Source organism: Chrysoperla carnea, chromosome 5 (genome assembly GCF_905475395.1).
Source record: "Chrysoperla carnea chromosome 5, inChrCarn1.1, whole genome shotgun sequence".
NCBI classification, from domain to species: domain Eukaryota; kingdom Metazoa; phylum Arthropoda; class Insecta; order Neuroptera; family Chrysopidae; genus Chrysoperla; species Chrysoperla carnea.
The window spans coordinates 75,012,800-75,036,954 of record NC_058341.1 but is presented as its reverse complement, the minus strand read 5'-3'; the positions used below and the strand labels follow the sequence as shown (position 1 = coordinate 75,036,954).

General features: G+C 29.4%; 1 protein-coding gene across 1 annotated transcript in view; it reads right to left on the bottom strand.

The window, feature by feature from the left end:
* The window catches only part of LOC123299607 (ice-structuring glycoprotein-like), a 489,510-nt gene that overhangs the window by 178,824 nt on the left and 286,531 nt on the right, over positions 1-24,155 (bottom strand). The window contains exon 2 of the mRNA XM_044881870.1: positions 6,261-6,271. The gene's annotated coding sequence lies outside the window, so the exon portion shown is untranslated. The remainder of the gene's footprint in view (positions 1-6,260; positions 6,272-24,155) is intronic.

Sequence of the window (24,155 nt, the reverse complement as noted above, 5' to 3'; positions counted from 1 at the left end):
TAAAATTGAAATAAACATTTTAAAAATTCAGCTAAAACACAGAGTTCGTTGCGTGGACATAAGTAACAAAAGTCAGAGACGTTGCGGTGAATGTTCGAGCTTTAAAGTGGCGTTGGGCGGGACACATTTTTAGACAAACCGCTAATAAATGGGCTAAACGTTGTACAAACGTTGGACCCACGATATGATTGCTTTTTTCAACGGCAATTAATCAAGGCTTTATAGAACTGCGCAAAACAGAGCAGAGTTATCTCAAAAGGGGGAAGCTTTGCCCAATTGTTGGACTTATTATTATTATTTCTAAAAATATAAACGATAATTTACAAAGCGATGTCTCTTTAATGGTACACCAAATTCAAAACAGCAAAGTACTCTTCGTTTTATAATTTTATCCTTTATATTGCTTTTTTAACCATGTAGAAAACAAAAACCAGGTCATGTTTTATATAATTTCGGTTTTTTTCCAGATAGGTACTGGTGGAGGATTTGTGAAATATGCAATAATTTTACAAACTAACAAATAGTAATTATTTGCGAACAAAAATTCTGTATTTGTGTATACTTTATATAAACTTATTATTTAAACACTTTATATAAACTATTTAAAAAATTCCTAATCCTTAACAAAGGAAGATTCTGTATACTCTCTTGTAGAATACTTTTGAATGAACTTTTGAATATACTTTTAAAAGATTTATTTATGAATGAAAATACATACAAAAAAGAAATTTCTTTTATGAAAAAAACTTTTTATTTTGGTAAGTATCGATTACTCATTATCCACTCAATAACAAAAATGACAATATATATATTCAATAGTAAAGCAAAGTACTCAACCATAAAAAGTCATTTATATAAAAAATTGACAACCTAAAGTCTTTTTATTGAAAAATATTTCATTGATAAAAATTTTTTACACTATAGTATCATTTTAGACCTTGTTGTAATAAGTCTCTTTTAACAATTCATAATGGATTTGCGCTTTAGGGTTCATATCAATGACTTTCTGATTATGTATAAGAATGTAGGTGTTCAATGATATATTATAGTAAAATTTATTTTCTAAAACTTTCTTCATCATAAAATAATCTCTATTTACTTGTAAAATCTTTTTTAATTTTCTTCTTTTTTTCGTTGTCTTTGCGTTTTTCTCCATGTTGGAGGCACTAATTATTATTGCGCAACCCATAAATCAAAATAATATTTTAAAACCTTCAACTTTCTCAATTAAACTTTTCGTATTAGAGCTGAAATTTTTGATTCTCTAGCAAAAAACTATGTTTTGATTTCCATGAATTTTTTAAATTAGGTTCGCAAATGAAATTCAGGAAAAACCCTATCTTTCTTGAAATCAATTCATCTATACGCTAATATATTTTGTTTTCTGCCTTCAATTGTCTAAGGCATTTCCGTAGATTGGTTGGACTATTATTATGCATATATTTATTCAAACTGTTTACTGACACCAACTTTGAACCTTGTATCGTTGTTTGATTTCAAGGCACAACGATTTCCCGATATTATATGGCAATTTTCTTCTCTATAAAATAGTCAATTTTTAACCCCTGAACTTAAAAGAGGGGTGTTATAAGTTTGACCGTTATGTGTGTGTGTGTCTGTCTGTCTGTGGCATCGTAGCGCCTTGAATGATAAATGAACCGATTCACTTGTACTGTGTTAACATTGGTAGAAATACTTTGTAAAGCATAGGGATTATTCTCTATGTGAACTTAAATAGTAAGAAATAAATCTTACATAACCTATTTTTAACCGACTTTTAACCGACGAATCAATAGAATTACATAAGATAATAAAAAAATTAAACGATCCGAAACATCGAACAAGACTTTATTATATTATAAAATTGATATATTATTCTTGTAATATTTTCATTGAAAGCAGCCAATTATAAGAATTATTTAAAAACAAGGAAAAGCTTTAGTTTCGTAACTTCAGTAATTTGCCTTAAGTTTTATTTATTTCTTTATTTGATTTATTTGATTATGTGAACAATTTGAATAATTATACGATTTTATCATGCACTTAAATTTCCCAAGAGTGTGGGCCTTCTCGAGTTTTCCTCAATATGTAACCTATACCAATACTAGGAACACCTTAAGGTCTAGCCTTGTGCCCAGTTTAATCGAAATCGTTAGAGCCGTTTTTGAGAAAACTCCAAAAATCCTGTTTTTGCCTAGAGGGAAGTACCCTTAAAAAAGGCCTAGGGAAAAAATGAAAAAATCGTCTGGAATTATGACCAAACTGAACCTATATTCTGAGTTTGAGAAAAATCGGTTGAAAATTGAAGGCTCCAGCTTGGTAACAGACGTACCGACATACCTACATACCGACAGACAACATTTTTAAAAAACCAGTTTTTTGGAATCAGGAACCCTCAAAACGTGTATTTCCGTGGAAACCCCGATATCGATTTTTTTTCGATCACAATACTTTATTATATTGATGTTGACTGCTGCTGAATTCGAACTCGGAACTAGTCACTAAAATAATATTAAGAAAACTGGCGCCTTAACAACCACAGCCATCTAACACACATAAAAAAATGTAATATAACATAAATATAATACTAATTTCATTAGCATCGCAATATTTTTCATAACTTTTGCTTTGATTCAAGGTTTAGCAACCGAATTAACGTCTGGCAAATTAATTTTAGGTTTTTGTATACCTAAATAACCTAATATTAAAACTACAGACATAATAAACTACTTTTAAAATTTAGGATTATTATCTGTACATTTAGGCTGCGCAATACTAAACGCAACCACTACGGCCAGCCAGATGGCCCAAGCTCTAACTGAAAGAGCAAAGATATCAACAGCATATCATAAAATCAGCCATAAAAAAATTCTCTCTTGAAAACGTCTCAAGCTAATATACTATATCGTTTTGTGGACATGTGTTTTATATAACACACAAATAATACCTACAAATATGATTATCATCATCAGCATTATCATGAAATAGTAATGTAAATATGGTAATGTAATTCATAACCGCGTATCGCATCGTTTCTATTACAGCTATCGTATTTATTCATAATGGTAAAAACAATACAAACAAACAAAAAATACCAGCATAACATCATTTTGTATTCTAACATATGCCCATACATTTTGAATATTGAATATAACAATTTTATTATTATGTTAAAAAAATGATGACAATTCATTTCAATTTTAAATATTTGATTGTCCGTGATAATGTTTATCGTTATTACCTATAAACCAACATTAAACTCGTTGATTTATTTTATTTTTTTGGAGCTATGATCCTTATCGTGCGATATTTATTTCCTTGGCTGACACCGACTCCAAAAATAACAATATTTGTAACTAAATTATATTTTCGTTATTTTTTACTTTTTGGTGCGTATTCATTTGTTTTTGAATTGTTTTTGTTGAAGTCAGTTTTTTTTTTTGTTTCAAAAAATTTTTTTATTATTTTGTAATCTTGAAAATGTTAATGTAGTACCAGCATGAAATCACTTTTCGACAGATTTGGCCGAATTTTTTTTCTCGGGTTTATAATAGCTTTATTTATGAATTCCTAAAATTTCATAATTTTTGACCGTTTAGATCGCGAGATATTTCAAGACAAAGTTCGCGATTTTGAGGGTCATGTCCCATTTAAAGCATGTAAAATGTCCGGTCTCTCCAACTATTTTTTATGATATTATTATATATTGAAGAAAAAGTAGAAAAAAATGTTTATACAATACAATTCTAAAAAAAAAATTTAGAAATTAATTTTCACTTTCGAGATATTAATTTTGACGTAAATTGATCGAAATTGGGACGTTGGCATAATTATTTCCCATTTTAAACGGTCAAAATTTCTGAAACTTTGGGAATTAATAGTAAGCATTATTAAATTCTTAAATTTAATTTTTCGTTAAATTCTGTCGAAAAAAAAATTGTACCATTGCTTTAACATAGAAACTGCAAATACCATGCTGGAACATCCTTAATAGAAGAAAAATTCAAATTTATTTCAAACAATTAGAATTTTTTCGAATATAGGATGTAAATTAGAATAAAAGTGGGTATTAGTAAAATTAATACTATTACACGAGAATTTTATTATGTTATATGGGAATCACTTTTATATTATATACTAAACTTTTTTATTTTCAGAATTGAAAAATTACCATATAAAATAGGCCAATCTTTCTGTGATATGTGTTAATATTTTCTGTGATATGTGATATGTGTTAATATTTGTGCACCGAACAAATAATTATAACAATTTGGCCCAAGCAAAGAAATTAATTATAACAATTTTTTAGAATGATTTGTTCTCTACAAGTTATAATAATTAAATATTCGTCTTAAAGGATAAAAGATGCGAGATCAATTTTAGCTTAGAAAATAAATTTTGACAAAGAATACACTACTTGCGAAGTTTTGAACCAAACACAGAGAGAGTTTGATAGACCTGTACCTACAAGTCTCTAAAAAATGGAATCGGTAGTAGGTACACAGCGTAGTAAATTAGGGTACACAAAATGACGGCAAATAGCAACGAGAAAACACTTTAAGGAGACAAAAAGCACAGCTCTGAAGTAATGCTCAAGGGGATTCGGAGTCGTGCGGTACAAGTTACAAGGGTTAAAGTCCGTATGAATCTCGGCACTGTTCCCTATATTTGCAACAGTCTAATGAAAGAATTCCCCTGAAATGTTTCATAACTGAATAAATATATATAATTATGTTTCGTAAATGCGGAATGGTTTCGAAAAAATTTAAAATTTTCAATTTAAAAACATATGCTTTTCAAAAATCTGATTTATTAAATATTACACTCCGTGAACGAAAATATTTATTATACATCGATGGTACAAGCTTTATCTCAAACGTAATAGTTAAAATACATATAATAATTATTTAATTTCATCTTTAAGTTTTAATTATATAACTTTTACGAATTTAATAAACATATTAATAATCGTCTCAATTTGTTTGGTGGTTGCGTTTCAGTGGTAGAGTTTCATTTCTCATTCTGTTGATTAATTGGCAATAGTGTACTTCTTGAGAAATGTTTAGTCACAAAATATTGTTCATTAATCCCACTCTTGGTAAATTTTTGATTTGATTATATGAAAATGTTAACATTATTATTAAATATTGACGTTATTTCTTTCATTTCAAAAAATATTCATTATAGCAATTCCAAAAAATCACAGTTGCTTCGACCAATTATTTGTATTTCATTCGAATTTCGATTACAGAAATACACATTCCATTTTTTGGCAATTATACTAAATTTGTCACCTGACAGTAGTTGAAGCATAAATAATGATTTCTATAAAAATTTGGTCAACATTTTTCAAATCTATAAATGTCAGCAACACCAATATCAATATATATTCTAATGTCAAGGTAAGGATGTTTGTTTGTTTGCCAAGATCCACGCAAAAACCAGCAAATAGGTTTGAATGAAACTACAACAATATAGCTCATATATCAGAATAACACATGAGCTAAAATTTATTAAGATTACTAAAATTGATTGAATATTAGTTCTTGCATTATTTTTTTTATAAATTAGAATAGATTAGAAAACTACCACAATTATGGCAGCCTTTTGGCCGCCATTTATTACCCAAGACCCAATTGACCTATGCTGCTCATTTACGAACTTAGCCTCACTTTTTACGTCCTGAGCACGCTATAAAAATTTCAACTTGACAGGTAGACAAACCGTCGGACAACCTCAAATGGACTACTTAGGTGATTTCATGAAATTTGCTCGTAGTATCAATATTTTTAAGCGTTACAAACTTGGGACTAAATTTAATATACCTTGATATATATTACATATAGGTATACATGGTATAAAAAATTGAAAACAAATTAATTATTTGACATTTCATAAAACATGAAAGATACGATTTATGACCTTTTCCATTTTTATGTCACCATTAAGGCAAGAAAAAAAATTGCATATTATTTTATTCACTTTTTAACGATCTTGCCAGTTATTTACGGATAAAAACGCGGGCGTAGCCACGAGTCAAAGCTAGTGTATGTATAATTTACAAAATATAACGAAACAGAAGATTTGGTAATAATATTAAATTTATTTGTAAAAGAAACTGTTATTCCTAACTGTTGTCAAATAGCAGAATCTGCCAGCTGAAAGTAAGGAAAACGAGGACTTGGGATTAAATTTAATATACCTAAATATGTTTCATATTAAGGGTATAAAAATTAAGTATCTACGGAAAATGAAATAGTGAATAGAATACCTTAATATACTAAGCTGTACTTTATCTGTGTTCTGTACTGACCTTACATGGATAACTTGTGTATTAAATTTTCTTATGGTCCACTTCAATACTCTTTAAACAACAAGTAATATCCTCTTTGGAGTTTTCCATACATACACATCTGTATACCATTACCATTAGTTAACTGATTTTTATAAAATATTTTATTTCCTTTTTGGGGTGAAAATAATAACTTTCTACTACAAAGTAAAAAGTTTAAACCAATAGATCGTAACATTTCTAGACTTGAATGTAATAGACCTCTTGTAATGATTACAACGCAACGATAGTAGAAGGTATAACTACAATAAATTGTAAAGAAGTCGGTATGTTTTTATTGCTATTGTTGATAAGGTGTAACTTTAAGAAGTACCTGTAAAATTTTATTGTAAATAAGTGTTAATAATTTTTAAAATGTTATTATGATTATTTGTGACTTTGTAGAGTCATAAATTATACGAAAAATCTTTAATACATTTATGATAGATAATAGTTAGTTCTCTTCTAATTTCTAGTAGAAGTAGATATTATTTAAATTGTAACAAAATTGTGTTTATTATTTGTTGTTGTCAAACGTAAGTACCGACAATAAAGGTTTTTGATCAGTTTTGAAGGACAAAATTTCATGTAGATACTTCAAAGATGAGCGTTAAAAAATCCAAATTTATTTTGTAAAGAAAATATAACAAGTGGTTTAATCCAGGTTTTGTAGGAAAACCGTATGATCAAAATTGTACCTGTCACCCTTTGAAACGATTTTATCATTCAATACTGGGATTGCCCTGGTGTCCAACCATGTCCCTACGGTAAATAATCTCGTCCCAGGCTTGAACCTATATTATCAAGGTTATTACTTTCGCTGTAGGATAGTGTAAAACGTATAAAATATAAAACAAGAATTTAAAAAAAGAAATTCATTTTCAAAGAGGGCTTACTACAATCTATTTCCCTTCTATAATTATTAACAGAGAAATTTTAAGTTTAACCCTCAAATGTAAAAAAAGGCAAATTTTTGTAGGCAAATAGATCCAATTAGTTTATAATAATTTATCCCTATTTTAAACACGTAATCTTCACTTCAGTACATAGATTAAAAAATTATATAAAAACAGATAGTCTAGGTAACAATTGCTTTTTTGTTTTCTTTTGGAATGATAGTTTAATAGATTTTCTTCAGTTTCATTTTTCCTAAACTTTCTAAGCTCTGCAGCAGCTTCTTTTTTAACTCTTCGACACTCCTCATCAAACCATGTACTTTCATTCTTCGCAAAATTTTTATTTGGTTTACTTTTCATAATTTTGCCTGCCCACAGAAACGACATCTTAAATATATTATACGCATCATTGATTCTGTTTTGCCTTATCATCTCTTTTACCCCGTACATAAAAATTTGAAAATCGTTACTCATAACGTTTTCTGTAAATTCTTCTGATTTTTCATTTTTCCACCTATATATTTCTAAATCGTCCCCAATTATCTCTTTATTGCTCTTAATTACAGTCTTTTTATTATACACAGATATTTCAATTGGTAGATGTTTTGATTCGCTTATTTTTACGCCTACTGAAATGTCTATTTTATTAGTAAACTGCATTGTTTTCATAAGTACAAGGTCTATAACACTCTGCCCGTTGTCTGATATGAAAGTGTACTCTCCCTCCGGGTCGCCTTTGCATCTTCCATTAAGTATTATTAGGTCCATATTTTGGCACATTTTAATTAATTTATGCCCGTAGTCGTTGGTTTCCTTATCTTTGTTCTTTCTGCTGGGGACATATACCTCTAAGTTCCGTAAATGTTCATTATGAGCCTTTTCAGATTCCGCATTCGCATCTATATCGTTTTTAATTCCGACCCTCGCGTTAAAATCCCCAATAATTATCCATTCTGTATTTGCATATTTCTCTTGATGTTTCTTAAATTCATTCTCAAGTTCTCCAAAACATTGTCTATTTTCGTACTCCGAATATTTAGGAGGATTATACACCACTGCGAATATATATGTTTTTTCTCCCGAGTCATACTTGATCCATAATGCCTGATCCTTCTCATCATCAATTCTACTAATTGCATTGACCAAATGTGATTTATAGTACACTGCTATTCCTTCTGTTTACATTCATATCCATTTAATGTTATATTTATGTTTGAATCTGTCCACGTTTCGACCAAAAAGACAATATCATATTCACTTAAATATTTCACAATATCAATATTTCTAATTTTATAGATTCCCTCAATATTCCAAAACACTATTTTATCTCTTCTTATCAATTTATTTTTAATTAATTCATTTTTGCATTTATCCATATTCTGTTTGCATTTGCCGTCGTTGTCTCTACCATCGCTTGCCAAATTCAGAATTGCTGTCCGTTTTTTGAATTTGTGCTACTAGTAAGGTTTTCGTTTCTTGTAATCACTTTAGGCGCTGAATTTGTTCGAGGTCTCCAAAAATCATTAATTTTCGGCCCACCTTGTATATTCATACTTTTGGTAGAATTAACCTTTGTTGTCTTTTGGCTGAAGGGTGAAAATAGAGATTTTTTGAATTCAAATATGGCCTCTTTAGATGGAGAAGAAGACATCGATCTTTTTTTATGACTATTATCTTCTTTAGTTGTATGAGTCATACTACTATTTAGTCGAATCACTTTATCAAATTTTATTATAGCGTTTATTCCCTTTTTCCTTAAATCGTGTACTTCAGGTTGTAAGTTCTTGCGTATTTCTAGGACCTCTTTCGAATAATCTTCTTTTAATGTTATATCATACTGTTTTAAAATTTTTTTTGTTTCAGAATTTCTATTTTTATTCTATATGATATGACACCCAATATTATTGGTCTACAGCTATTTGAATGTTTGCGCCCTATTCTTCTAACAAAATCGATATCACGTACACTAAATTCAACTTTCATTTTATTTTTGACTAAATCAATTATCATGTTCTCAAGCTCATAATAATTATTTTCTGTTTCATCTATTCCAAAGAATATCACATTACGTTTCCTTAACTCTTTATCATTGAAGTATAATCTTTTTTCACACTCATCTATTTTATTTTTAAGCTCCGTGTTACTTAGCATAATGTCACTTAATTTTTTTTCTATTGAACACTCTAGATTTTTCATATCATTTTTAACACATTTTATTTCGTCTTTTATTTCAGTCATGTCACGTTTTATTTCTAGAAGTATATTTTTAATTTCGTTTTGGTCCATTTTAATATTCCTGTTTATTTTTTATATTTATATTTTTTATTTGTTACAGTAGAATAATATATTTTTAATTTTGTTGTTAATGGTGTACGTAATGTATTTAAAAATGAATTTAATTGAAACTAATTTTATTGAATAATCTTAGATTTGTAATAAAAAGATTTAATTGACCCGGTTGAGAAGCGAACACTTAAAAGTGTCCGAATTATGTTTAGAGTGCCACGCTTCTACCAACTGAGCTATGGTTCGCTACATGATCTCTTGGTATTTTAATCGATAGCAAGTTATTTAGTATTTGCACTCACTGGTAATTAATCTTAAAATTTCTATAGAGCTTCTTCTTCTTTTTTTTTTTCTGTAAATCTCTAAATGTTCAATTTCTTTCAAACCATATGTATATATATATATATATTAACACAACACACACTAATTAAATAAGACACTAACACTTATTGTCTAATATTAAATTGTGGTTACATATAAAATTTATCACCGGTTATAATTTAGTAAATATTTAATATTTAATAAATTGTTGACTATATCTTTCACTTAACTTAAAAAACGTTACTTTTAAAATAAATATATCTTACAAATATTAACTTAATAAAAACTTTAATTATTTAAGAACAATTGAAAAAACACGACCTCATCTGACAACTCTACACACTCCATGTGTAGAGTTGACCTCCACACTTCTTTTTTGAACAATCTCGGAAAATTATGAACAAAGTATCATTCGATTCGGAATGGCATACAGATGATTTTGACAAAAAGCGGTCTAGATGCGACACGAAAGGTCCACACGACTAACTTCCCAGTGGAAAGGATAAAAAAATATCTCATGTTTTTATTAAAATTAAATTTTAATTGTAAACAATTTTTTTAAACAATTTATTTTTTTCATTTTAGGGGGCTTGGCCCCCTCTTTGCACCCATCCAGAGGCTTCGCCCCTTGCAACCCTAGCGAGGGCTTCGCCCGCTGCACCCCCGATGACGTTAAAACTATGTAAATGATAAGTTATAAGTGATAATAATGACAATTATACAATTTTTCATTCGGTACAAAAAACGGCTAAACCGATTTTGCTCAAAATATAATCAGGTCCAAGTTACATAATTATACGTTAAATGAAACTGTTCCCATGTCAATGTCATCATTTGTTCTTGAGATACGCGAAGCGAAAATCGAATCCGAACATACATACATACATACATGTGCACACACGGACATCCTTTTAAAAACCATACTATTCGACTCTAAAGACCTTGAAACGTAAAAAAAGGGATTTAAGTTTTTAAGTATCTGAAAAACTCCAAGAATTGTATGGCCGAAAACGGGTACTCTGGCTTGCATCAGCCAAGCTAAGCCGTAACTTCAGCCACTCAATCATTAAAGGTCATTTAAACATATTAAATATGAAAATTTAGAAATGAAAAATTCAGCCACTTACTGCATAAATTGGAAGAAAAATAATCCGATGAAAAAAAAATTGAACAGTTCAATTGGTGATAAAAGATTGAAAAATGCAAATTTTTTAATTTTTCCAACTGGAGTGTAATTTTATGATTTTCAGGAATAGCTCCAACAAAGAAAAAAAAATTCAGGTTCATAGCTTATTAATTATCTCACTTGCAATGTTCATGATTAAGCAGTAAAACCTTGTTAATAAACTATTGCTTAACTCGTTGAAAATTTCCGATAAAAATTTTTTGCCGTTGGATTATCGGTCATTCATTTATCCAGCATGTGCTTGAATTTTCATTTCTTAATTTTCATAATTAAAATGTTTAAATAACTTTAAATGATTAAGTGTTTAAAAGTTTGCTTGACCTTTGCAAGTCAGAGTACTCGTTTTCGACCATATTTTTATCCCTATGGGAAAATTAGAAGTATTGTTCCCACAACTCCAGTATACGGGACTTCCATTTTGAATATTTTCTCCTCTTTTTGACTCTTTTTTTACGTTTCTAAAATTTCTATTACTTTTTGAGATACTTGCAAAAAACTAAACTCCTATTTTTTCACTAAATGGATTATAATAGCTATTGCAACTTTTACAAGCGGTACTTTATTTTTTTCAAAAATCATCTAAATGCAATTCCGAATCGATGTGTTCATAATTGTCCAAGATTGCCGAAAAAGTTGAAAGAAAAGGCACTTGTAAACTAGACTATAAACATTTTTTTTTTCAGTTGTTTTAAAAGATTTTGTAAGGGACAATAAAGACTGATATTTGCAAGAAATATTAACATCGCGAAAGTTTTATAACAGTTGGCTCCAGAATAACTTCAGATACTTCATATGGAATAATATAAATAGATTTTCTTATATCTGAATCCATGTAGATAGACAGTGTAGATACAGATACTTTTGTATTATACAATAAGTAAGTGAAAAGAACAGAAGAAGAAAAAGAAATGTAATTCGCTGTTGGTTGCTTATAAAATACGTGTCAGATAATTTTTCCAAGCGTAACAAATTCATTTATATATGCGTTGTTAGATTTTGCGTGTTATTTCTTGTGAATTTCCGTTTTGAAGAAGGTGTGTATGTACCGTACACAATTTGATTTTAATATTATATACGTAAGAACGCCTCTTTAATGTCTTTAAACAGATTATTTATACATGTACTTATCTATATGTAGTTCATCAAATATTAAATGCCAAATTATAAATCTTTATCTAAGTAAAGAATTTCGTACATTTAGTTAACCTAAGAACTGTTTCTCTAATTCTTGTCTGTTGATTTTATGTTATCGCCGCCAAGAAACATAAAACCAACTCCTGTGATTATTTTAGAGTTTTTTTTTTTTTTTTTTTTAATTAAAACAATGAGGCAAATAAATTCTTTCTATTCATATTTAGTTATCCTGATGCATATTTCATGGGCATATTTGGCACGAACAGATGTATGATATCGTCATAGATGGACTCTTCTGTCACTTGACTATATATGTTTTCAGCGAATCGCCAAAGGAAATGAAGCTATTGCTTTTGTACTGATGATGGAATTTCGGAAAAATTTCTTTAAATGTCTATTCTACCTAATAGATGTCAAAAATGACCATCGATAAAATTTATATAGAATTGTTTCAAAATAAAAAATATTTGTGTATTTTTAGATCAGTTTTAAGTAAAAAAAGTACTCCAGTGATTTTTTCTGTAAGCGCTTAGTTTTCGAAATGATAATTCTTGGAAAGTTAAAAATGAGATATTCGATTCTAAGAAAAATGTGTAGTTTTTCAATCTCTGTGGAAATTCGCTTAGCTAACGCAGGTTCTGCACTACGATTTTTTGTAACTTTTTCTTTGCTTTAATTTTTTTTTTCTAAATTATTGTTACAATTAGGCTTGGTAACGTTGCACATGTGTTTAAGATATGTCATTGTATTGCCAAAAAATAATTTTATTTAATAATATAATGCGGTGTTTTATTAATCCATTAATCAAATAATTCTGTTTAAACACAATTGGACTACTAATATTTTCAAGCACTTTTTTTGCTATGCCATAATGAGCTGCTCGTACAAAGTAACCTTAAACATTTCAGTGTTGTTAAACCTTATGCGTCACATATAACTTTTTTAAAATACATAAAAATATATTTTGAACCATTAAGACTCTTGGAAATAACTACATATAGAATCTTCAAATTAAAAAATATATAATAAAAATAGACAAAATTAGATATTTTCATCAATTTAAAATTTTTAAAAAACTTTTTAATTAAAGTTGACAAGAGATATTTTGTTCTATGCATTTTGTATGGAAACAGAGTGAGAGGAACAATGAGATCCCCTTTCAGTTTCACAACAACCTTAATTATTGTATTACGATATTAAATAAAAAAGTTAGGCAATTTCACCTTCATTATGTAACGAGTTTTCACTACCACCAGATGTTAGATGATGCTGTGTACATGCATTTATTGTTATGAATGTTATAGTTTTATTACTTGCCAAGTTAATTGTTTAGAAGATTTCATTAAATAATATCTTTTATTTTATAATACAGAGTAACTCAAAAGTCAGATATCCATTTTAAAATGAATTAACTTTACCCACAATCAATTAATTTTCACCTTTGTCTTCAGATCTTTAACGGGACTATGAATAAGTTTAAATATGCTTTATGTGTCCTTAAAGGATGGATTTTATTAACTCGTGTGGGTGCAAGAAGGGTGCAAAGTTGTTAGATGGGTGCCTTGTTCTGTTATGCACTTTTATACCAATACCTCAATAATTCAAATTCATCCAACTATATAATTGGATGCGATTATATTTGAATTATTGAGGTATTGGTATAAAAGTGCATAACAGAACAAGGTACCCATCTAACAACTTTGCACCCTCCAAACTATAAAGCGAAAATGGCTGAAAACATGTTACGCCTGCCAGACTAATGCAAATTTGTTACTTGTTATCTTTTTTTAATTTTTTAAATAAAGCTTAAAAAAATGACTTTTTTTCGAAACACCTGCTTGAAATTTAAACAATTCATAGTAAGTAATGATTCATTTTTTTAGAAATTTGTCTGCTTAACAATTTTAATTAACTTTTGACAGATCGTTTGATATAAATAATTTTTTTTACGAAAATGTTCTTCATTACACCTCTTTGGATTTAAAAAAAAATAAAGTTTAAGATATCTTCTATCTGTTACAACTTGTCTGCTGGCCATTTTTGTTAATAAATTTTGAATGCGCACAAAATGAAGCTTAAAAAATGAAGTTTGTAGTCAAAATACATTTTTTCGCTGACAGACCAATTATCTTATATATATAGGAGACTTTCTATAGATATAGATAGATAGTCACTCATCACGATATCTCTGAAACTATAAGACCTAGAGAATTGAAATTTGGCAGGAATATTCCTTTTGCCAAGTAGAGGTCAGCTAAGAACGGATTTTACGAAATTCCACCCACAAGGGGGGTTGCGGGGGTGTTCATGAATAAAAAATTCATATTTTTCAATTATGGCTTTTAATAGTTCAAAACTTGCTCAGAATGTTTTAAATTACATTTAGAAATTTTTTTAACCTTCGGAGGGTAGAAAGGTGTAGCGAGAAAGTGGGAAGGAAATATCGAATATTTACAAATATACCTAAGTGGGGTATCAAATAAAAGAGCATGACGTGTACATTACAAAACTGTTATCCAACGCAAGGAAATGTGGAGGGAGGGGTGCAAGTGGGGATGTTGCCCAGCAAAGCGGGTAGTTCCCAGCTAGTTTTGAATAAAATAGATATCAAACCTTCTTTCAGCAAAAAAATTAACGTGGTGTCTGGACATGACCTTCTTGTAAAAACTTCTTTTTTTCAAAAAACGCAGATGTAGAGACAGCATCAAAATGTTTTTCCTGAACGAAGGTTTGCATCTATTTTATGCATAAAAATTGGTCTGGCTGGGAAAAAATGTTTCTTACTATGATAATATTTAAGGTTCATTTTCTGCGTATTCCAAATTAAGTCCGAGAAATTTATTAACAAAAATTGTCAGCAGACAAGGTGTAAAAGATAGAAGAAATCTTAAACTTTTAGTTTGTTAATATATATACATATATATAGTACGTAATATTACGATACCCACCAAGTAAATAAAAATCGTCACAGCTGTGTGGATGTAACTTGGCTATATAGGAAATTACATATAGAATTACGACTGTAACAGCCCCCCCCCCTTTGCGGTTCAGTGAACACAACATTCAACTAAGATAGGTTCAAAATAATTTCCTAAGTATCCGCTTTAAGAATCTGAACTTAAAATATTAAAATTAATTCGTTTTAGAAAGAAGAAAGAAGATCCGTTTAAGTATACATCCTTTTAATTATTATAATTTATAATATAGGTATATAATTAAAAGGTTGTATTCTTTAATAGTTTGTGTGTGTGTATAAACATAGAGAATTCTTCTTCCTTCTCTATTGTTTTTGGTATGCTACATAATTGTTAACGAATTAAGTCTTAAAGTTCAAATAGCGTAGTCTCCTGAAAGTCTACCAGCTTCAACACGAGATATAGTTGTTGGGTTTGATTCCCGCCGCCACCAGAAAAATTAACTAAAATAGATTTTGATACCAAAAAATTAGTATATAAATTGTACCTAGCTTAATTAAGTTAACAACTGACCCAGAGCATGTCGTTCAAAACTTTTTCAAATTGGATACTCTTAGTACCCGACAACCTTTTTGAAAGTAAATTTTAAAACAACTGAGTTTTGAATATATATTTTCTTATTGAAACTAGGTAGGAAGGCAGGACTTATAGATAATTGAACATATCATGAAGTAAGTCTTGCACTTTAACTGAATTTTCGCGTAGCAAATAAAAGTTATTAGAAAAGCATCTGACTCGTTAAAAATATGAACCTAAGAAATATGCATATACATTTTTAAAGGTACATAAAAATGATTTTAAAAAAATTGCCTTAAAATAATTTTAGAAATAACAAGTGAAAATAAACATTTGACAGGTTTAATTGTTGAAATACCCTGTATAGACAGTGTTGAATATTAGTGCTTGGGGATTATTTTTAATAAATTATAAAAGTTAAAAAACCTGTGCAGTGTACTAAAGTTTCGAAAATTTTTCGTTTTTAAATTATCGTGATTCCAGACGACGGACAAGTGGAAATGAACCAAATAGGTGATTTTCTAATCTAAAATTCAGCCGTCTTGAAATTAGTTTTTCGTCACCATGCTGGGCACCTTCCAATATCTAAATCTAAAAATTCTTTGTCCTGAATGACTGGCGGATCATCACACAGCCTAAACCGCTGATCGTAGAGACCTGAAACTTGGAGAGTGTGTTCTTTGTATGTACATAGGCATCCGATGAGATTTTCCAAAATTCACCTCCTAAAGGGGTAAAAAAGGGGATGTAAATTTTCTATATGGAAAACCCATGTTAATAACTATAGATATAGACAAATATAGATGAACGTATGCATGTTTGTCATGATTCTATAGTTTTTTTTTTTTTTAACTTCATGTGGTTTGTATATATTTACAGATAATTTTAATTTTACTTCTCACAAGCGGTATGTTTGGAATCATTATTTATAAACTCAAAGTCTGAAACTAGATTTTATCGTTGTATGAAATATTTGAAACGATGATTATATTGCTGTATATTTAAGATTTTAACCGGCAGAAAAAGTCGAGAGAAAACACATCGAAGATAGAGATTTGAATTGTTTTTAAAGGAAAATTAGAATAATAGATCTATTTTGTAAAAAAATCAAATATCTCAATAATATTTAATATACCCACTACTATAATTACTAATAGAGTAACGTTTCTATAAAATATCTACGAAATTTTTACCAATTTTAAACCAATATTTTAACCAATTTCCATGAAAGGTTTTTTTACAGGGAAGCCTATACCATTATATTCGTAATAAAGTAATGTTTTTTTATATCAATTTGGATTGGTTAACAAATCGATGTAGTTACCTATATAATATTATAATTAATTTAAGAAAATGATGGTATTGGCTTGGGTTCATGGAAAAAACTGATTAAAATTAATTAAAAATAGCCACACAAAAAATAGAGAAAAGTTAATTAAAAATTCTATTGTCTCATGTGATTAATTATCAGATGTGTGAAGAGCAACCATACACCGTCTTTTAACCGTAAGGGGTTCAAAATAAGGTTGAAAGTTTGCATGAAACTTTATCAATTTTGAAGTTAGAATTGCAAAAAATGATTTATGAACTCATGGTTCAATAAAAAACTTTACTGTATTACTTTTTTTTTCAAGAAATTCATTGTTCAAAGGGCTAAAATAGGGAAGAAAGTTTGCCATTTTTTAAGGTAGGATTGTACAAATTGATATATGTGTTCATGGTTTGAGAAAGAAGTATACTGTATCACACTTTTATTTCATTCTTTAAAGGAGCACAGCCAAATACGTCACCAAATGCCGCCTTATTTTCCAACGGGATGTAAGTAAAGCTGACCTTAAGGGAGCGGACTAGGTGAAGACAAGCAGATTGGAGAGTAGGATTTGAGTCTTCAAAGTTGACATTGTATATATTGCAGTAAATAGAGGAGATAAGTGAGATAAAGCTTGGATCTCTAAATGAATCAATGATTTACTAAATGAATCATTATCAGAAGCAATTGAGAGAAAAGTATACTGTATCACTTTTTTATTTCATTCTTTAAAGGAGCACAGAGAACGAACTCCATGGACGAATACCACGTTGTTTTCAAACGTGATGTAAAGTTGGTGCTCTAAATCTTTAAAATTGGTTCTCTAAATGAATCAACGATTCATTCAATGAATCATTTATGGAATATATTAAAATGAATCGAAATAATTACGAGCGAAGCCGTGGGCAAAAGCTAGTATTTAAAATATAATTGTATCGTTGGAGTTTTTTACGGTGATATTCCTGAAGATATAATGAAATATTTATCCATGCTATTAAAATATGTTGTTTATCTAGACAGTATCAGAGTTTTATCGTGACATGGCTTTCTATCTACATATAGAAATAAACTTTAAAATAAATTCTGTTTGGTTTTCGTGCATTTTGAAAAAAGTATTATACATTACTTCATACATTGTTACATATACTAGAAAAAAAGGTTCAATGTTCGACAATGGTTATTGATTGAATTTGACCTATAAAAACATATACATATACATTGTACATATACAAGTGTAGTTTACAGGTTGATACAACTTATTACCGCTGGAATTCATTAAATGGCACATAACATTCAAATAATGATAATTATTTACTCCTCTTACATCAAATGATTCTTTTCTAGATAGAAATGGTTCTTTTTCTGAAATTATGTTTAACCACCAACTGGGCTTTCTGAAAGTGTTTTTTCCCAAACAAACAAACAGTATGTCTAGATTTCTCTGGTAAGTGATATAACAAAAGATATACAGTATAAGCACCTGATGGCAAACCAAATTAAAATTCTGAAACTGGTAGTCGTTTTAATACTCTTATTTGGTCCTAAATGCGTGTAATATGAGTTTGCGCAATTCCAGGAGATGTGTATACCTTTAAAAAGTCCAGTAGCTGGGAAGTTATTGCTGTTTTTTCAGTTTTTTGCTTCTACTTCGAAAACGGTACGTCCGGCGTCGCATGAGCATCTAAACCTTCAAATTCGATTCAGTACTTATATTTTGCGATTTTTCATACCACATATCTCTGAAACAGATTACTCCTGTTCAAAAACCCATAGAATATCAGAAGTAGAGAATAAAATTTTAAATATTAGAGACACGTTAATTTTCAAATGCAGTCATTTTAAAAGACTAAATTTCGTATCAATTCAAAATCCTTTTTTCCCTTCTCAGTTGCATATTTTTCATAAATATTATGTGTGAGGTCTACATTTAGATAATGCAGCGTTAAGGCTAAGAACATTTCAATGCCGAATCAGAAAACAAGTTATATAAATATTCACACCCTGAGTAGAGATTTGAAGTAGTGTGAAGTTTGAAAAACATTTTTGTCTTTACACAAGACTCTTGTCTTCGCTCTTATAAAAGTGTTTCGTTCACTATCTTGTTTCTGGATGCCTATCATGCTTCTCTCCTTCGCTTTTTGACAGCTTTACAGCTTATCTTGGTGTTGTTTTGAGAGAAACAATGTCTCGCAGCCGTACGTGAATGCAGGTGTCGTAGACCATTTTGTACCGATGCTAAGCTCGTTGGCCTTCATGATTTCTTTGAGTGACCAGTATTCTTTCATTATCTTCTCTTGGTCCTTGTTTTGTATATAGTCTAGTCTATCTATTTTGAGCACAATGTTAAATTTTAGTAACCGAGATACAAATTTGTGAAGAAAAAAACCTCCATCAATAACTAAGACCTCACTAATAAAATAAAATATCAACTAGAAGCAAATATACTTACTATATAAAAAATTGAAAAAATAATTAATATAGTGTTTCAAAATGTTTCAACAACTGATTTTTCGACCGATATTTCGAATGTTATCGATCAAATAATCAAGCGCGCAATATCCGCACATATTCAGGCAACTATTAAAGAAACTTTTAAGCACAGAAACGTTTTTAAAAAACACCCGTATATGAGCTATTGGAATTTAAAGAAAAACAACTTTTGGTCTATAAAAGCGATTGCCCAAACTTTTCAATATTTTTCAAATTTGCAAAAACACTCTTCTTGGGCATATTAAAGACTAAATTTTTACTAAGGGTCGTTTAAAAATAAATTTTTTTCAAGGAGATATGGGCGTTTCAAAAAAATTCTATTTTTAACAGTTTCTTTTTTTTTTTTTTTTTTTTAAATAAATTTTTTATTTGATAATTTTTTGACATCTATCTGGGTTAGATCGATCCGAAATTAAAAGTTACGCGTTACTAATTAATAATTAGCATGTTTTTCAAAAAAACCTAAAAAAACTGTTTTCGACCAACTTTCGCAGCCATTTTTAATGTCATCCCGTTCTTTAAAAGTGTAAAAAAATAGTGCATTGAATTCTACGGAACATTTACGACTTTTTACATGTACTGGTTTGCTGTATCTTGACTTTGGCTCGAAACATGTAGATTGACCAGTCTTATATTAGGATTATATTAGATGTTTCCCACTGTTCAGGTATGACTCCTGAAGCTATAACATTGTTGAAGATTTTAGTCAGAATAGGAGCCAGTTCTGCTCTTGTTCCTTTTAGCAACTCATTTGTAATTTTGTCACGGCTTTGTGCTAATTATTGGTTACTAATTTACTATTAGTACATATTTTATTGATTGTTCTATTAATTTATTGTTACTATATATTTAAATGAATGTATTTTATTAATTTATTTTATAATTTTCGATTAATTTATCTCTCTTTTATGCATTTTTAAAAGCAAACAAACTTTTTTGACGTATTGAGAACTGCTGCTGTTATTAGTTGGACCTCTCTGTATACCTAGAAGTATACACAAAACATACTTACCTACATACTTTCAAATGCAGTAGGTTCCTATCTATCTATCTACTTCTATTACGTATATACAATGATTGTTTGAACTTTCAAATTTAATAAAACAAATTCCATATAAAAGCATGCATACATACTATGTAGTACTTAGGAAGTTATAGATACACAAAACTCAGTTAGAAGCTTTTGTATGCTAGAAATACATGGCCTAGGGCTACTTTCAAGACATGTTCAAAACAGTGTCAACGCAATTCTGGGCGGGGTTGCTGTACGGATCTTTCTATTAATTTCTTTAAATTCAAAATTTCAAGACCGTTAAATTTTCCATATAAATTATACTCTGACCGTTGAAAAACAAGGAAGCAAAAAAAAAAAAATTCCAGCCGAATTTATTTAATAAGTCCATTCCTCAGGTTTCGAGCTCACGTGCAGAGGTTAAAACAAAAAAATTGGCAATCATTCGGACTGCCGATAGAATCGAAAACTTAGAACTTTTAGTATAAAAATTTGAAATTTCATAATATTTGAATTAAAATTATCAACATGAATCTGGTTTTCACATCTATTGACCCTCCGCTGTACAAGATTATGACAAAATATAAATACAATTCAATTGAAATAACAATTAATATACAATCATATGATTTGTGAATAGTGTTTATATTTACATAAATTTCAATATATTTGTTATATATGGACACAATACTAATGTTACACAATACGTCAGCTGTATAGCTACAGATATACTGCTATAAGCCTGTCCCATAACATTTTACCCTAACAAAAAGTGCCCAACGTCATTAAAGAAGTTTTCACTTCAAAAACTTGAGACCTATAACCAACAACAACACGTTCACGTTCAATTCTGGGCGGGGTTGCTGTACGGATCTTTCTATTAATTTCTTTAAATTCAAAATTTCAAGACCGTTAAATTTTCCATATAAATTATACTCTGACCGTTGAAAAACAAGGAAGCAAAAAAAAAAAAATTCCAGCCGAATTTATTTAATAAGTCCATTCCTCAGGTTTCGAGCTCACGTGCAGAGGTTAAAACAAAAAAATTGGCAATCATTCGGACTGCCGATAGAATCGAAAACTTAGAACTTTTAGTATCAAAATTTGAAATTTCATAATATTTGAATTAAAATTATCAACATGAATCTGGTTTTCACATCTATTGACCCTCCGCTGTACAAGATTATGACAAAATATAAATACAATTCAATTGAAATAACAATTAATATACAATCATATGATTTGTGAATAGTGTTTATATTTACATAAATTTCAATATATTTGTTATATATGGACACAATACTAATGTTACACAATACGTCAGCTGTATAGCTACAGATATACTGCTATAAGCCTGTCCCATAACATTTTACCCTAACAAAAAGTGCCCAACGTCACTAAAGAAGTTTTCACTTCAAAAACTTGAGACCTATAACCAACAACAACACGTTTTTTCCGTAACTCTATTGGCTTAACATTACCAAATTGTTTATAATAGTCTGTAGGGTTCTAAATTATTAGTTACAATTATTTATTTGCTTTTTTTTTCGTAAACAGTAAGGAAAAAATGTCGCTTTATCGAATTCCCATGGAAAATACTAACATTTGAATACCATACTTTTGAAGAGAGTCTTGCCCATACATGTATTGACAATTTCTACTGTAGTAGCACTATCTTAAAGTAACTAAGGCCATGTACTTCAAAGGTTATACAATTTTAGCCTATTAAGTTGAAATTCTGGTTTTTTGTAACTAACCTCTCAAGTATACATTCTGTGCTTATACAGTTACAACATAATAGCCCTATGCTTAAAATGTATTCAAAATAAGTGTAGCTCTCATAATAGATTTAAGATGTTCTTAAACATAGATTCTATATTACTTTTGATTGAACGCAAAATTTGATTTAAAGTAATTTATAAACATTTACATACAGGATGTTGTATAATTGACTGTAGAACACTTCCTGAAAAAGATTATCAAACCAACGAAAAAGATCTCTTTACCGACTCCATTCGTTGACAGGGCTGAAGAAAATCAGTAGGCTTGTTAAGCGTGCATTTTTCTTATATGGAGGGAGCTACTATAAAACTGTAAAATAATTTAATCTGGCAGTGACAATTGTAAACAATAACAATTTGCTGTCAAAAGCTAATCAAATATATGTTCAAAGATCATTTTAGGATTTATAAGAAAAGCTTAAAAATTTAATTTGTAAGCTTTGAAAATGACTTTTTAGAGTTTTACCAAACGATAATCTGTCAAGAACTTGAAAACGGTCAATTTGACGAAAAAAAAGGATGGCTTTTTTCGGTTAAAAAAATTTACATTTAATTGCTTCTGTGGAAGGGGTGAAATACAAAAATTGGAGCAATCCATAAGCCCATAAGCTTTTTACAAAAACTAATTGACAAAATGTGGTCCTTATATTTTACAAACTCGAATACCTACGGCTCCTGGTATATCCAAGTAGATGTCTTATTTATAGTGTTCGAATTCTCAGAAATTGTAACAACTGTCATAAATAATCGAAGAAAGTGAGATAATTTGATAAATTAATGCGATGATAAAGACATCGAACTGTTTATGTTTTCAGTTTTCATTGCTGAGTTAAATTATTTTACAGTGTTTTTATAGTCCTCTCCGTATAAGCAAGTGCACGACTATATTGACTTTCAATGCTCTGTGAATGGATGAATTTATTAATTTTCCTAATAATAATTTCTCGAGCATTAGGAGTCAGATCGAAATTTGGAAAAAAGCTTTTTCGTTCGTCTTGATAAACTTATTCAGGAAGTGTAGAGTTCTACAGGCAATGATAAAACAGCCTATATAGATATTGGTTTCTTTCCGTTCGATTTACTTTGACTAATCTTTAACCGCAATAGTAAAAAAGTTTAAAAAAAAACTTAAAATCGAAACATTTTTAAAATTTATTAAAAAAATACTCGGTGAATTTCTACTTCCTATTTTGTTTCATGGCCAGTTTCAAAATTTTTCAATCAATTTCAATTGAAACTTCTTACACGAAGGTTCGTATCTTTCCTTGTACAGCTTGCAAATGATTGTAATGTGTTGTTCGGTTAAATGAAGTTAAAGGAAACCCTCCGTGAAAAAGCAATTTTAACTTGCCCAATTGTATTTTAATGCGTAATTTCTGAAGTAGACCAAAGGTCTCAAAAATTTATATTTATTTATAGTTTGGTTCTTACATTTTATCACCGTGGATCACAAAAAAAAAGAGTTTAACAGAATTTCATGACAAAAAAGGTTTAATTTGAGATCTCATACAATCTCTACAAGTTTGACGATATTTTCAAGATCATTTGAACATCAAGGTCAAATGACCGTAAAACTTGAATTTCAGTTCAAAGTCAAGGACACAGCGAATATTCTCTAATATCTTTGACAACTTTTGTCCAAAGCATTTTTCTATAGCTAGCGTGCTTTCTCCGATTAAAAGCATGAATGACGTATTTTTGAGTCGAATTTATTCAGAAATGATAGTTTTTTTATGAAATCAACTTTATAATTTAAAGAGTTTTCTATCTCTTACTTTTTTGGATCTAAATTGACCATTGAGGCAACCCAAAAAACTGGGTACAATCTAATGTCAGAATATGAAACTCTACTTTATATCTCCCCTCCCTCACTCTATCCTTTGCTTAAGCTATTTTTTGATTAGTTATCTACAAAACA